The sequence below is a fragment of the Scleropages formosus genome, chromosome 4 (genome assembly GCF_900964775.1).
Source record: "Scleropages formosus chromosome 4, fSclFor1.1, whole genome shotgun sequence".
Taxonomy (NCBI): Eukaryota; Metazoa; Chordata; class Actinopteri; order Osteoglossiformes; family Osteoglossidae; genus Scleropages; species Scleropages formosus.
This window is the reverse complement of record NC_041809.1, coordinates 38,750,700-38,764,597: the sequence shown is the minus strand read 5'-3', so window position 1 is coordinate 38,764,597 and position 13,898 is coordinate 38,750,700. Positions and strand designations below refer to the sequence as shown.

Here is a 13,898-nt window from a genome sequence, read left to right as displayed (position 1 = left end):
TGTCAGAAAGCACATATTGTCTTAAGGTGGGTCCAGGACCATGAGAGTGAGTTATGGTTACTCTAAAGTCCCGTGGTCCCCAGATCTCAGCCCAATCAAGCATGTCTGGATTGAGGTGAAATCTACTCAGTTTACACCAAAATCCGTAAGGAATGTTTCCAGGACCTTGTAAGATCCACACCTCAAAGAATTCAGGATGATCCAGAAGCAAAAAGGGACCTACCCAGTACTGAGTAGATGTACTTAATGAAGTAACTCCTTGGTGTATGTTTTGTGTATTGATACTTTCCTTACTATGATATGTCCACCATGAAGCAAGGCTGTTGTTTAGTTTACCACAGTTTTCAGCACATGTGGCAATGAACTGAGCAGAACTGGACAGTTCCCACAGACCCATGAGAAGATCAGCACCCAGAGCTGTTCAGTTTGACCATATCCCTTATGGGCATATAGAGACAGAGGGAACTGACAGCAGACAGGGGACACATCTGTCTCTCTCTCTCTCTTTCAGCCCCCTTTCAGAGAGTATGCAGGGAACATCTCTCTCACTGCATCCCCTTTTAAACAATACAATGTATTTATTTATCAGACGCTTTTCTCCAAAGCAACTTCCAATGAACTCTGTGTAGTGTTATCAGCCCACACACCTTATTCACAAGGGTAACTTACACTGCTAGATACACTACTTACAATGAGTCACTCATCCATACACCAGTGAAACACACATACTCTCTCTCTCTGTGTGCCACTCACACACTATGGGGCAACCTGAACAGCATGTCTTTGGACTGTGGGAGGAAACCAGAGCACACAGAGGAAACCCACGCAGACATGGGGAGAACATGCAAACTCCACCCAGACTGAGCGGGGATCAAACCCACATCCTCTCGCACCGCCCAGGCATTGTGAGGCAGCAGCGCTACTCGCTGTGCCACTGTAGAAAGGGAACATATTTCTCTCGTTCTCTCTGTCCCCTCCCAGAGAAGAGAGAGGGAACATCTTCCTCTCTCTGTCCCCTCTCAGACAGTCGATGAGGAACGTCTCTGCATGTCCTATTGCAGAGGCTGTAGCGACGATGACTCACACCTGTGTCTGTGGTGAAGAACTGAGCCCGTCTCAGATGGCAACATTGTCACCCCACAGTCCAGCTTAGTTTTGATTCATATGAAGGTAAAAGGCTGCATGTGAAATAAAACTGCTGCTTTGATCCCATGGTGCGATCTCTCACGTTCTCTCACATGTAAAGTTTTTTCATTAATGATTGTGTACTATAATATAGTGGTGCATGCTAACATAAGGGTAAATGATATTCACACATAAACCAACTAAAATATCTTTATGAATGACATCATATGTTACACTGAGGTCCATGTTTACTTGGCTCAGATTGTATCTGTATTACTGTGATACACCTTTTTGTATTAAGTGGATCAGTCCTTCCTAAAGATGGTTTATTCATCAGACACTTTTCTCCAAAGTGACAAACATCTCATAGAAAAGACAATGTGTTCATTACATGAGCAGAGACACTTAGATGCAGACATGTGATTCTAAAGTACACTTAGTTTTTTTCTTTCCACCATACGAACCAATGTTCATCACACGAGTAGCCGCATAAAACTTTATCTGAATATCAACGATTCCTAATCACTAATAATTTTATTTGAAATTTATATATAAGCATTTACATTACATTATAAGAGTAGCTGCATGAAGGTGTATCCATTGTTTAACAGGCATGATCTCAAAGTTATGGTGCATGAACATTTAAACATTACATAAACTTAAGATATTATGGGTGAAGTGAATTTTAAGACCCTTTTTAAATGTGGACAGAGATTCAGCAGTTCTGAGTGAGAGGGGGAGGCCGTTCCACCACATCGGAGCCAGAACTGAGAACCTTCATACTTTTGCTATTAGACCTTTTACAAGTTGATACTTGTAAAATTATCATACTCTTGTTCTGTAAGAGCTGACAGGCATCATATGGTTGCTGTTTCCATCATAAAAAAACCGTGGACGTGGAATACACACCCCAATCCTACAGTATGTAGGTTGCCATGTGACGGTTAAAAAGGTGCACTGGCACACGAAAGGTGATACCTACCTATAACTATTTCCCAAGCGTTACCTGCCTCTCTCCTGCTCCCTTAGGTTCACAACGTTCAAAGAGGAAATCGCTCTAACAACAAACGTAACGCATCCATACACCTCGGAGGCTTGGAGAAATTCTAATTGCGTTAAGGGAATTACTGACGCTTGTCTGTAGATGACGGGCAGATGACAAACAAGCCGAGCCTCCTGTGTGTTTTTCTGTCTGTATCAACACAAGGCCCCCTCATTGAAATACACCTTGGAAGTGACCAGTGAAGAAGCATATAAATGACTCTAGTGCACAACTCCCACCTGAGCATCTGTGTCTGCAGCTCGAAACCATGACAGCGAAACAGAAGTGAGATTGCCTTGACCCGATGACAATTACCTGTTCTATATGGACTGTATTACAGCAGCGCAGCGGAGAATTCAAATTTTATGTCTCCTTCTACAAGGATTTGAATGCTTGCTTTCACTTTTTCCAAGACTTTCACAGTTTAACCTGCGTCTACACAAACGGCGAGTACTGTGTCTGCTATGGCAATTCACCTGATTTGCCTTAGAGACTCTAGCAAATGAGATGACTAACAATTTAAATATTTGGCTCAATTTAAAAAAGTCAATCACAAGACCATGCGAACTCCATGGTGAGACGTGTCAGAGCCTTGTTTTACCAGTCCGTCCAGTTTTGTGCAGTGACGGGTACATGCAAACCCTGAGCCGTTTTTGCATACCCAGTTTTCCCAAACACAATACTTTCACAACTTCCAAGTTCCAACCTTATCATTTTAACGCACTGTGTATTCTGGAATGGGAAATGCAAACTAAAGAGCAATTACCATAGCAATAAAAGCAAGTGGTGGAAAGTAACTAGCCTGCTCACCTAGCATTTATCCTCTGCTCATCTGGGTTATCCTCTGGGTTCTTATATAATCACTATACTTATATTTACATTTAATCATTTAGCAGATGCTCCAAAGCAACGTACACCTCAAAAGTGCATTTGACTAACAGGCAAAGAGATACACATGCATACACACAATTCTCAAAGTATAGTCAATCTATGTAAACCCACCATTGCTAGCATACATGACATGAGTAACTACATAAACAACTGATAAGGAATACTGCAACATTTTTGGAAAGAAAACGTAGTGCAAGTTTATGGAGCACACAGGAGATCAGGAGAGGAGTGGCTCTGAAAAAGATGTGTTTTGAGACCTGTTTTACATTTGTGTGTTATGCCAATGAAACCATGTGGCACTTCAAGACATAGCAAGTTTACAGTGAAAAATGAGCAGCATATTCCTTCATAAAGTCTAAGCTCTGACATACCTGCCACATATATTAGAAAATAATATATGGTTATATACATTGACGCCTTCCAATGTAAATTCCTGTGGTGAAATTAAAAGACCCTTTACCAGTACCTTCAACTATCTATGGGGATGTAGGAGGATCTATCCATCCATCCATCCATCCATCCATCCATCCATCCATCCATCCATCCATCCATCCATCCATCTTTCAATCACTGACAGTAAGAAAAGCTGTTTTGTGTATGTTTAGATTGGCCTGACCACACTTGAACACGTCTCTGTCAACAGTTATTTGCATTGTGCATCTTCTAGTGTGACTGCAAAATCACCTGATGTGACAGCGGAATCTGCTGCGTTCTTTCAGTAAAGTGGGTGTGGAATCCGCCGGAGCGAAGCAATGAAAATACACCTGCAGAAGAAAGTAAAGCAAAAATTATTTCAGACAGCAGGAGACTAAGCTGAAAGAGGAGGACTGCAATCTGCCATGTCAGGAAAACAGGAGTGTGTAGGGGGCCTCAAGAGAAGCAGGCCAGCGAAGGGCTATCAGACATCAGATTTCAATTAGATGTGCTGAAACAGGAAATGTGACTATAGATTCATTTGCAGGACCTCGTTTGCACTCCGATATTTTTTAGCAGCAAGGAGAATGAGGCAGATTGACACACACACAATTTACACTAGCTGGTTTCAACTGGCTGTATCAGCAAATATCACACACACACACACACATTTTCAGAACCGCTTGTCCCATACAGGGTCACGGGGAACCGGAGCCTAACCCGGCAACACAGGGCGTAAGGCCGGAGGGGGAGGGGACACACCCAGGATGGGACGCCAGTCCGTCGCAAGGCACCCCAAGCGGGACTCGAACCCCAAACCCACTGGAGAGCAGGACCTGGTCCAACCCACTGCGCCACTGCGCCCCCCTCAGCAAATATCAAAAGAGACTAAATAATGTAATTGGGTTTCTAACGGAAAGCAATTCACTGGCAAACTCCAGAGGTGAGACATCCCAAGCTCTTCATTAAGTTCTGCACAGGTGCATGAGTGCATTCAGACCCTTGTAAGAATGCAAAGAACAGAAATGTGCACAACTCTCGGCAAACATTCAATCACACTTGAATTTTTCATTCCATAGGAGCTTCCAAATAGTCAAAGGCCAAATTCTAGTGATGATACGGAGAAAACAGTACTTCAAAAAAAAGAACTTCTTGATGATGACCACCTTAAAAAGCACAGGAATTGCCTCCTGTCCTCTATGCAGTCATCTACTGTTGTGAGAAAGTGCACATGACAGCAACATATCAGCTTCTGCAAGAGTCAATACAGATGTCTGACAGCCCGAGTGACGGGCTCTTCATGCTCTTCTGGTATGAAGAAGAAGGCTTGGAGAGCAAGAAAGTTCACGGCACCCGGAGGAACATCTGAGGACATGCAAGGCAAGGTGCTCTTGGGCAACAGATTTGTTTAAGCAGGATTCAGGAGGAGGAAAGAGTCATTCTCATTCTTTCTGTACAAGGAAGAAAAAGACACCTGTTCATCATCTAAGAGGACGGACCCTTAGGAAAGTTTAAAATACTGTCTATTAAAATATTTACTTGAGGGGTACTGTGTATTCAAAACCAAACCACAAGCAAATGAAAGAGCAGCTGTGGGTTCCTTGAACAAACGCTTCCTCATGGGTCATAAGACACGAGGAAAAACAAGAATAGCTATGCACTGAAGGAAGACTTCCTTTTGGGACTGCGCATTCTCAGTAAGAACCGAAGGATCTTTGCACTGTACTCGTCAAGGTAAACACTACAGGCATGAACAAGGTGTGCACCGCACAACACAATAGAGCACTCGCCACTAAGACAACGACACAATGCAACAGACAACGTTGCAGTAACTCACACACTTGGATTAAGATTATTGTGTAACAGCTGTATGCGGAGAACAATTTTAATTCAGTTATTGACCCGTTCACTTGCAGGTCACTTTCAAGATTAACACTCAGCTTCAGGGAAAGGTGCTTTAAACTCAGTACTGGGAGTAAATGTGAGTCCTGCTCCATTACAGTCCACAGCGTGGGTTTCGGTACAAAGAAGACCGAGGAACGAGAAGAATTCAGACAGGCGGCAGTTTTCAGCAACGGTGCGGCATTAACCGACACTGACATTTTCTCAAAAAGGGTCGCTTTTTGCTTCATGTGCGTCATAATTGGCAGTGTGGATTTGTTTTTAAACGGTCACTGGAGCCCTTCCTTCCCCATGTCTTAGACAATTTGTGGCAATCCTTTTCACCTCCAAAGTACTGGCGGTAACAAAAGGCTCCACATTTGACACATGCGGATATTTTAGCAAAGCCACTTAGCTTTAAGTACATGCTGGAAAGTACAAACACAAGACCGCTCCTGGGAGCTGAAACCATAAGGCTGCAGTGGCAGGAGTTCAGCTCTTCAACGACTATCGAGCTGTGAGACTCACACATCGACTCAGCCTTACAGAGCAGCATATCAAAGTGCCCTTGAATGGTAATTGAGGCTACTTTCATGCTGTCTGCAATCTCCCCTCGGACCACCAATTCTAATCCCTGGCAGGAATCAGATCATCCCTAACTTCCTTCTGGACATTGCCACTTACTCTTCTATTGTTCTACAAACGGAACACAGGGAGTGAGAAAGTGTTCAGTTTTCCTTCATCAGGCTCTGTTATTGGCACTGATAATGACGACTGCATAGAGCATTTACCAACACACAACATATAACAGATCACCACTGGCTCAGTGCAACCACAAGATGAGCGTCACATTCGGTAAGCTGTGCTAACCCTTCAACAGCTCAGCTAGACAGAACGATGGGGAATTGTGATGACGGTGTCACGTTTTTTCCCCAATTTCAATTCCTCTCTTCATCATCAAGACTCATTAGCCTCCATGATCCAGTCTAAAAGAGTCTCACTGAACTTCTGCAGTTTTCCCAGTTCATTCTGCGGTTCCCGGAGCTACTCTGGCAACTTGAAATCAGACCTTGAGCGTCCTTTCTATGCTATTGTAAAAAAAATGCAACAATTAAATGTCATTGATGTCATTAATTAATTTAACTGATGCTTGAGAAATGCAATTTATGATTTTGTGGCTTGTATATTGCATGCAGTGACCAACCCATTTATAGAGCTGGGAAGTTTCTACTGTGTCAATGCAGGACGCGAACCTTGAGCAAAGGTCCTACAGCAGGACGGCTGGTCGAACCTGGGCCTTTCGATTACAAGTTGATGCTTCAATTGCTACGCCACCTGCTGCCCCAGGACCATGCTTCTTATCATGGACAACCTTATCAAATGTCTCCAAGACTGTCACGCACAGGAAACTGTACACATTGCATGTTGTACTTTCTCCGTGAACAGCAATCACATGGCCTTTTGGTTCACATAAAGACTCATGGGCGGCAGAACTCCAACTGGTCATTAGCAGCAAAAACATGAGGAACCATCACATTGCCTGCAGCACATTGCCCATCTACGCCCAATAACAAGGCAACCAAGGGATTTTTCATTAACAACAGACTTGTTTTTAACAAATCTGCTTCTAGGACAACAGAACTAGTGTCTACACCCAGCAATTCCAGGTACATACAACTAAATCAAAAACTACATCACCAGATACTGGCAGTTTACATCTTTGGAACAATAAATATACTGCCACTGCAGCCTATTTCAGCTTTGAAGAAAATCTTGAGAAAATTATCTCTGAGGAAGTCCATTAATAATTAGGAAAAGACTGGATCAAAGGACTCAGAGCATGACACAAACACAAATAAAGCTTCATACTGACATTTTTAAATTTAGCTTAAGGTTTCACAACCACATGTTGAGTCACTAGCCAAGAGCCTCTAGCAATGTTTGGATTCCTAGGGCAACAATCCATGTAGCAGAAGTACAACCTGCACAATGACAAGAGTGCCGCTAAATGGTCTATGTCACGGTGCTATGCACCTGTTCCTGTGTTTCAAAGGCTTTGATCACTTCATCTGGACTTCTGCTCAGTATGACTTGTGTGTTTTGAAATGAAAAACTACAAATCAAAGATTCCAAGCACACACACAGCAAAATTGTTCAGTATAATTGTAAGAGTAGCAGTATACAGTATAGTAAGTAATGACAGCGGTAGAAGATGAGTAAAAAAGAGTCACAATGCATCCTGTCATGTACGGGAGTCTGGCTCATGGATCCTGTTCACTGAGGTTGTGTCCATGATATGTGCTGGAAACATCCGTGCCATATTATATCGTTATATTATAGTTAAATTAATTTGCATGTTTTTTTTTTGTTACTAACTATCTGAGGCTCAAATAGCAACAGGTCACTCTCAGTCAATGTCAAGAAACGATGTGATTCAGGAGATTAGTCACCTAGGTGATATACCGCATTATTTTTCTTTAAACCTTTTTCCATAAGTGTACATATGAAATGAGTATAAGAGAAATTAGCAACGTTTCCAGCATTGCCCGTCTGCAAGTTGAATAAAATGTTGAAACAGAGCTGAACAAGTAGCGAACACACTCAGCAGTGTCTGTCCATGTCCGTTCAACTGGACACAGATTTAAAACCAGGCTGAAGGACCAAAGCGAGCACTACGAGGTCAGTGATGCTCCTGACAGGGGCTCCAGTGGTGCCACAAATAGGTGAGGAGCACGTGGTCTCCTAGGTGCTCTCTGCTCATGCGGACGTCCTTCACCCATGGGTTTCATTGTCTACTCAGCCACACGTTCTTCAGCCACAGGTTTCACTGTCTCCTCACCTGAATGTCCTTCACCTGCAGGTTTCACTCCCTCTTCAGCTGGATGTCCTACATCCACAGTGTTAACACTTTCCTCAACTAGATGTGTCTCAGATTTCCACCTTCTCCGGAAATGGGTGGCCAGAGGTTTCATTCTGCTCTATGGGATGGAGAACCTAGAGATTTCACTGAAATGTCCAGTGAAGCCAAATCTCCTAGTGCCACTGATACTGTTACCCTGAATTTACTCTTACATTTAACACGTACTTACATTTTAAACTGTACTTACCTTTAACCTTGGGCGCCAGGCAGTACAACAGCAACAACAACAATAGTAATAATAATAATAGTAATAACAATAATAACAATGATAATAAAGGTAATGATAATCAACAAAATGTGATCGCTCTTTAAATGCAAGTAGGAACGAAGTGAGAACAATGAAACCCACACTAAACTAGTAGTAAAACACAGTGAAAACTTGGAGAAGGAAGGAGGGAAAAGACACCTGTTCGTTTGCTGATCACGCCGCTCCTCCACTTCCACGCAGTTTTACCCCTGACATGTAATACCAGGGTGAGTAAGGTGCTATTACGCCGCTCCTAACAATAATACACAAATAAAGGTTTAAGAAAATCACTGTTAGTCACAACTAGTCTAAGGGCTCCGACGTCCCACTCTCTGTGCTGATGAGTGATGTGACGTGCTGTTTTTGCCGGGGAAAAGTGTGTGAGTGTGAGTGTGTGTGAGTGAGTGTGTGAGTGAGTGAATGTCAGTGTGTGAGTGAGTGAGTGAGTGAGTGAGTGAGTGAATGTCAGTGAGTGAGTGAGTGAGTGAGTGAGTGAATGTCAGTGTGTGTGTGAGTGAGTCAGTGAGTGAGTCAGTGAGTGAGTGAGTGAATGTCAGTGTGTGTGTGAGTGAGTGAGTGGGTGTGTGCGTGTGAGTGTGACTGTGTGTATCAGTCTGTGTGAGTGAGTGTGTGAGTGACTGTCAGTGTGTGTGTGTGTGAGTGAGTGAGTGAGTGAGTGAGTGAGTGAATGAATGTCAGTGAGTGAGTGAGTGAGTGAATGTCAGTGTGTGTGTGAGTGACCGTCAGTGTGTGTGTGTGTGAGCGGTCAGCCGCCGCCGCCGCCGCCGGTGTCCTACCTGCGAACTTCTTGGGCTTCTTTCTGTCCGAGCGCACGGCTCCGGCTCCGGCTCCGGGTCCGAGAACAAGAAGAGTCATGATTCCGTGACCGGCGTGCGCTGCCTGCGCTTCTTGTTCTTCCCGTGAAACATTTATTTTTTTCCTTCTCTGTCTCTCATATTTACTCCGAACTTACAAAAATGGAAAATCCACCCTCGCGCCCATCCGTCACTGTGTTCCAGGCGCCGCGAGCACGGAGCGCGGGAGGGCGCGAGGAAGAGGCGCGCGCGCTCGCCGACCGGCCACGGTGACGGTGGGTGCGGTGGCGCGAGAGCTGCCGCGCGCTTCAGCGGCCCCCCCTGGAGACGAGAGCGAGACGGAGGGACGGAGGGACGGACGGCTGAGTCGCGTGCAGCCGCGCTCTGCGCTCACAACTCGAGTGGCGCCGGAGGCAGAAAGAAGAAGGTGGAGCGGCGGGGCGACATGCGCACGCACACGCGTGCCAGTAGAGCAACACGCACGATGCAAAGAGTCTCGACGACACACTTGGAGTTGTTCGCGGAAAGAGGCGGGGTGCTTCGCCGTGGGGGGTCTCGGACCTCGGACTCCGTCTGCCTGCTGTTGGTTGTGTTTCTGTGTAACGTGACGAAAGAGCGCAGTGAGTCCTTGGCCCGTCGCCCCCCGGGGACCTTACCGCCCTGACACGCACACGCACACGCACACTCACACAGGTAACCTGAGACAGGTCTATGTTGAGCACTGAGAGCAGCTCTTACCTCTCGAAATGAAGTCACACACACTGCTGTCACACACAACGTCTTTTGGAAACATCTTCATGGACAGTTCATTGTCCTCCTTCTTTCAGCTCGCAACTTTGTCCAAGGTGGCTTGAGCTGCTCGTCGGCTTTACGGCGATTTACCCTTCTATACAGCGCCGTTCAGAGCAAGTACCTTGGGACAGGCTGCTGCCGCAGGAGTGGGATTCGAACTGGCAACCTTCCGTTGACAAGCTGAGAGCCCCAACCAGGACGCTGTACGTATACAGGATTGTACACCCTACACTACTGTACCGCATATCGGTGTTTCTCCCGAAACTGGAGCCGCGGCGACGGTACGGTCCTCTGTTTTGAAGTGAAGCGCTGAAAGGCAAGATGAAAGAACTGTTAAAAATAGATAAGTGAGCATGTAAAATATGCAGATCTGCCCCATCCCTCCACAAGACGCAGCGAAAAAGGTCATAAAAATTTGAGGGGCCTGTCTGGGGCTAACCTGAACCGAAGGTTTCGGAGCAAAATACTTTTGTCTTTCGTCTAATCGAACCCGGGCAAGTAAAGAAATTCAAAGTTCAAACGACGTATGTTTATTTTATGCGTGCTCTTCCGCTTCTCTGTGCATATTGTGACGAAAGCTTTTCCCCGACGGGAAGTAAAGATTCTTGTAAACCTTTCCGCTTGTTCATATGCGAAAGTGCAGGAGCACAGGTAGCAGCGGCGCTTCGAGGACTTGAACCTGTGACCCGAAGGCTGCCGGTCCAAGTCGGGGGAGCGGGCCTGGCCTGGCACCAGGAAGGAGGAAGGAGCCAGACCTGAAGTGCTCCAGTAAAACGGTGGACGGGCCTAAAACGTTGAGGCGTGCACCACAAAAATGACCCGAGAGCAGCGTTGAAGAGCACATCCCGTGACGTTTATTGAAGAGCACATCAGAGAACGGAAACCACCCACACGGCATTTGGAAATCTCTTTGCCGAAGAAGGAGCTCCGCTGGCTGCAGTGAGCCTTCATTACTGCACCTCGAATTGCCATTGAGTACAGGAGCCGGGGGCCGTTGGCTCCCCGCCGTTTCCCATTTGGCCGAGGAATTCTCCATACGGACCGAGGTTTACAAAAGCTGTCGGAGAAGAAAGCGTTTCCGCCTGCGGCCGAGCCGGATGGTAGTGCCATCGTGGACAATGAGCGATGCCGAAAAGCCCACCTCTTCACTTTCACGCAAAGATGACTGCGGAATGCCAAACGCTCTCCCCACTTAGCATGCGGCGGAGGCTCAGGCGCTGCTCCCCAAATGCAAAGTCACAAGGCGAGATTAAAATAAACACCGCAGTGTTATTCTCCAAGCGGCCGTGACCGAGTCGGGCGCCACCGAGCAGAGGGGAGCCGAGTGCCGTTCTACAAGAGGGTACCGCTGACAAACAGGCACAGAACGTGAACGGCTCGGTGCGCATAACGTGCTGTCTGTCAGCGCTGCAGACAACACACACGCGCGCGCACACGCGCACGAGTGTGGCCTGGAGAGCAAGTGCGAGCACGTGCTCAGGTGTGCTTGACTTGTCTTGTCCTGGAAAGTGGGTGTGTCCTTGCGCTCCACCTGCATCAGTCCCAGTCCGTCCACCTGTTCGTAGTAACTGCTTCTTCAGTAAGGCTGCCAGTGATCGGGAGCCTCTCCTGCACGCAGACGCACACGCGCACGCACGCATGCACAGTCGGCACGATCAAGTCATCAGCGTCAGCTCATCTGCTCTGTGTCTTCACCACAAGCTCTTAAAAAGTCTTAAAAAGAAGTTTTGTTTGTGACACCGAAGAGGTCGCACTGACAAAACATGTCAAATGTGGTCACAGGCTCTCGTTCAGTTTTCTTGCTACCTCCCGGTGTTATCCAGAGGTGTGCAGAACACTCCCAGCTCAACCAAGTAGAAGACACACACACACACACACACACACACACACACATTTTCAGAACCGCTTGCCCCTTACGGGGTCACGGGGAACCGGAGCCTACCCGGCAACACAGGGCGTAAGGCCGGAGGGGGAAGGGGACACACCCAGGACGGGACGCCAGTCCGCCGCAAGGCACCCCAAGGGGGACTTGAACCCCAGACCCACCGGAGAGCAGGACTGCGGTCCAACCCACTGCGCCACCGCACCCCCTACCACACACACACATTAAAGGAAAAAAAAACTTGTCACAACTGGTCTTTGCCTTCAGGGATTATGATACCTGAAAACTATCTGAGTAATGAAAAAAGCAATGAAAAACCTGCCCTCAGCCAGTTACACTGGGAACACACCTATTTTGGGGAATAATGCTGAATGGAATGAAACTGAATTTTAAAGTGACACATGGACATACCGTAGAACTATGGTATCCTTTCTCATAAAAGAAAAGAAAATAATAGAAGAGCAATTATGTTGCTTTGACAATCAGATGTAATTTCAGTCATGAAGTCATACCATCACTTCAGCTAAAAAAGCAGGAGTGTATTTATACACACCAGAATGTACTAGAATCCTCCTCCAGGATGCATGACTTTAATAAGCTTTTCATCAAAGTAGACGAGTTATGTTCAATACAGGTAGGAACCCCCCTGGGATTCACAAAATTATTTAAGCGTCACGAATTACACACATCGGGGTGCGGTGGTGCAGCGAGTTCAGCTTGTTCCTTCTCTCTGGTGGGTCCGGGGTTCGATTCCCGCTTGGGGTGCCTTGCGGTGGACTGGCATCCCGTCCCGGGTGTGTCCCGTCCCGGGTGTGTCCCCTCCCCCTCCAGCCTTGCGCCCTGTGTTGCTGGGTTAGGCTTTGGCTCTGGCTTGCCGCGACCCGCTCGGGACAAGTGCTTTCAGCCACTGCGGCAATTACACGTTCACTCCTGGGCACAGCCGAAAGTGTGAAAATGGAGTTTCCTTGTCTCAGGAAAACATTCTTGGAAGGCTTGGAGGTTGAGTCACTTTAACTGTGAGACATTCTTAAGTAATGGTCTTGGCATGAAGGTGAGACAAAATGTGAAATTAATGCGAACTGCTGTGAGTTTCCTTCATTAGTCAACTACGGCAAGGAAATGAGCACCATGTACGGCTGGAACCTCATTAACATGATTTTTCAGCTATCTTAGCATTTCCTGAACTCTTGCTCCAGATGCATCTAAAATGTATGTGATGAAATACAATATGTTGTCATTTAGCTCTTCTCTGGAAATCAAGCTAGATGCTGGATATGAACTTCAGGTCTGCAGTTTTTAAGAATGAAGACAACAGAGCAGATGCTGTTTTTAGGGTTTTCTGTCACTAAAAATGTGTTGGCTCTTGTCTCACTTTGCAATAGATTTTGCCAAATCCTGACAGTTCTCTACAGTCCTATGCTGGTTGGTGTAACTACTTCCGGTATTTCTTGCATTATCATATTGTTGTCCTCTTACCCTGTATGGACACATGTATTGTATTGCACTTATGTAATGCTGAAAGTTGGCTTAGACATTAAAAAAAAACCAAACAGTTACGTCTAGAACCCCTCGTCCTGAGCGGCGCCGCAGCGAACTGGAGCCTTTCCCGGAAATGCGGGGGGGGATGCCAGCCCGTCGCAAGGCACCCCAAGCAGGGCTCGAACCCCAGACCCTCCACACAGCGGACACCGGCCAAACCTGCTGCGCTGCCGTGCCCCCCGAACAGTCATTTCACGTGCAATTCCGATTGGCTGAAAATGACTCTCGGCTGAACGTTCGTGCGCACCCCCGGTATTCACACTTTTGTACTCATACCGCTGCAGTCAAGCAAGATACTCGTAGAGCGGCTGTTCACTCTCAAACTATGAGTGACTACGAGTCTGACGCAG

General features: G+C 46.4%; 1 protein-coding gene across 1 annotated transcript in view; it reads right to left on the bottom strand.

The window, feature by feature from the left end:
• The window catches only part of LOC108934223 (5-hydroxytryptamine receptor 2A-like), a 45,614-nt gene extending 35,469 nt beyond the window's left edge, over window positions 1-10,145 (bottom strand). The window contains exons 1-2 of the mRNA XM_018751783.2: window positions 10,074-10,145; window positions 9,318-9,930 (exon numbers count right to left, since the gene is read on the bottom strand). The gene's annotated coding sequence lies outside the window, so the exon portion shown is untranslated. The remainder of the gene's footprint in view (window positions 1-9,317; window positions 9,931-10,073) is intronic.
• Window positions 10,146-13,898: the final 3,753 nt, after the last annotated feature.